Source organism: Physeter macrocephalus, chromosome 1 (assembly GCF_002837175.3).
Source record: "Physeter macrocephalus isolate SW-GA chromosome 1, ASM283717v5, whole genome shotgun sequence".
NCBI classification, from domain to species: Eukaryota; Metazoa; Chordata; class Mammalia; order Artiodactyla; family Physeteridae; genus Physeter; species Physeter macrocephalus.
This window is the reverse complement of record NC_041214.2, coordinates 84,878,826-84,882,201: the sequence shown is the minus strand read 5'-3', so window position 1 is coordinate 84,882,201 and position 3,376 is coordinate 84,878,826.

Here is a 3,376-nt window from a genome sequence, read left to right as displayed (position 1 = left end):
CCCACAGAACAAATTTTCTTTTTCTTCCCTTTGTTGTTGTTGTTTTGGGATATAAACAAGGATGCTATTTAGCATGTATTAGCAATTTTTTAAACATTGACATACATACCAGAAACCCCAGACTCCTCATTTCACCATGACTTAGCAATTGCAGGTATAGCCAGGGTCCACTAAGTCCACTAGGACCCTGCTCTAGCTCTATTCCCAACATCAGTGACCTTGATCAGTACTTACTGATTGCTAAATATTTTTCATATGTAGAAACCACCTATCCACCATCTAAGAGCCAAAGCACAGAAGGGAATAGATGTTCAGAGTCACTGTGCCCACTTTCCCCAAGGACCTTATTTTCAATGTAGACTCCTCACTCTTGTTCTTTATCATACCTGGTGTCCCTTAGCACATATATACAGAGGCCGTATCTTTCATCATCTCCAGAAAGTAAAACTCCAGTCTTCTCCCAAGGAATGATAAGGATCTTTGGAGTTCTAAATGTTCTTTATAAAGACTTGCAACCAATCTTCTTTTGTTAACCCAAATCTGCCCCTCTGTCTTCAAAGAGTCTCTGTACCTCTCTCATTCTTGAACTTTCTTAGAGTTCTGCAATGCAAAGAGACCAGCTTCCTGTTTATTTACCTCACTCCTGCTGATTTAAGTTTCAGCTTTTTTGCCTTTCGAAGTCAAAAACTCATCCACTTGCCTTCTAGGTTCCCCAAATTTATCTATGATCATCTCCTTTCCAATTATGTCTTTTAAGTTTATACTTTAACTTTTTTCTTTTCTCTCTTTTTTAAGTTGGGTCAGGAAAGAGTGGAGATAGTTGAGTGTGTTCAGTTCACTACCTTAACTGTGAGTGATGAGTAAATTTCACCAATCGGATTGTAACTCAGCCATTTGTTGGTTGTATGTATGGAAAACACTACATGGTAAACATCAAATCATCCTCTTTCAGGTGAAAAAAATTATTTGTACACCTACACACATGCTTATATTAATTTTAACTCCACAGAAGAAACAGATTTCTATGTCAAAATGCAGGTCGTTTTGCACAAGGAATTAGGGCCTCCCTTAGGGGTTTAATCATCAGTTTGATTCTAAATAGATCTCGTGGATTGAGCAAAGAGTGGCATATACTAAATGATTCTTTCGGGGGCTGTTTAAGAGCATGGAATGTCTGCTATTCTGAGCAAATTCTGGAATTTCTATTGAATTTGTTTATATTTGTACTATTTATTGCTGCAATTCAAAACAAAGAGATATCTATGTAATAGATATTTGTTGAGTATTTGGTATCTCATCAATTTTATCTGCTTGCTTGCTTTTTAATTTATTTTTAGCAATCAGGGATTTTTCTGACTGATTGAGCTAAATATTGGGTTGGCCAAAAAGTTTGTTTGGGTTTTCCGTACCATCTTTCAACCCAAAAGAACTGACCCAGAAACAAAAATAAGTCTTACTGGGTTGGGAATTTGACTTACCTAGTTTTAGGAGCATGCTGATTACCCAGAAAAAGTCTTTGAATAAACTTTAAGAATGATATAAGAATAATTTTGAATATTGGAAATTTTTGAAAGAACTGAAAAAATTAAACAAACAAATAATAGTCTTTAAAACACAAGGCTGTGTCGCAGCTTGAAGATGATGTCATTTGAAAAATTTAGAGGTAGCATAGACAAAAAGTGTCACATTTTTGGCTAGCCAGCATCTTAACACCTCCAACCCCACGATTGAGGGAGTTTCTTACCTTATGAATTTTGAAGAGAAGCAGAGCCAGATTTCTACTTTATTAGCCAACAAGACCATATAGTGATTCTCCCAGCCTCCTCTGCAACTAGAATGTGAACACATAATCTAGGCTGGCTGACCATGTCCACCAATGTGGGAATTTGACTCAGTACCCAGTGTTGCAAAGAAGAAGGGCCTAGGGAGAATCCATTTCGTTGGCAGCAGTGGCAGGCTGGCCAGGGGCTGCACCCAGGATCCAGTGACCATAGTGAAGATAAGTTCCAGTGTCATCTGTGGCCGTCATGGCAACAGATTCCTCGATTAGTTCTTCCTTTTGTTCTGGCTTTGCTTCTCCAGCCTTCCTGATAACTACCCAATATATATATATATATATATATATATTTTTTTTTTTTTTTTTTTTTTTTTTTTTGTGGTACGCAGGCCTGTCACTGTTGTGGCCTCTCCCATTGCGGAGCACAGGCTCCGGATGCACAGGCTCAGTGGCCATGGCTCACAGGCCCAGCCACTCCACAGCATGTGGGATCCTCCCAGACCGGGGCACGAACCCGTGTCCCCTGCATTGGCAGGCGGACCCTCAAGCACTGCGCCACCAGGGAAGCCCCCCAATATATTTTTTATGAATTACTTTTCTGTGGAAATCAGGCAGATTCACTTCTCTTGCTTAAAACTGAAAACACTAATACTAAAACACTGTCTATGCTCTAACAACAACCCTTTAAACCACAAATACATTATTATTGGTGAAGTTTGGAGTTCATCAAAAAGAATTGGAGTGGGGACTTCCCTGGTGCTCCAGTGGTAAAGAATCCACCTTACAATGCAGTGGATGTGGGTTTGATCGCTGGTCAGGGAACTATGATCCCACATGCCGCGAGGCAACTAAGCCTGTGTACCACAACTGTTGAGCCCACGTGTCAACTAGAGAGCCCCTGTGCTACAAACTACAGAGCCCACATGCTCTGGAACCCATGCCACAACTAGAGAAAGAAAAAAAAAACCCACATGCCACAACTGGAGAGAAGCCCCGTGTGCCGCACCAAAAGATCCTGCATACATCAACGAAGATCCCGCGTTCTGCAACTAAGACCCGACACAGCCCAAAATAAATAAAATAAATAAATAATAAATAAATCTTTAAAGAGAAAAATAATTGGAGTGAGCTATATTAGAAGCTGAACTTAGGAGACATTGGACATGTTGGCCTATGGTCCTCTTCTCTTTGATCCTCAATGTAAAACTCTCCATTTTTTTATGATGTTCAAATTCCCTTTGTTGTAGAGTATATTACTGCCTCCATTTAGGGGAAATAGTTAAAAGTGCCCTAGCAATTTTGTGACCCCGGAGCTTGCTGGACATTAGTGAAGCAATGTATCTTTGGCCCAGTGTGGAGAAAGAAAGCAGATTCATCTCGAGTTTTTTCAGGGTGTGATGCCAAATGTCCACAGAATGACTCACAGATCAAAATGAGACTCCCCAAAATAGCTGTCTTCAAATGGGCTGTCCAGTAAGGTTGCATTTGCAGGCTTACACTTTCTCCTTGCCTGTGTCCTCAGCTGCTTGTCATGTGATGTAGACTGTTGTAGTGGAGGCAGTGAAATTAATTGAAAAGGCTTATAAACGATGTTACAAT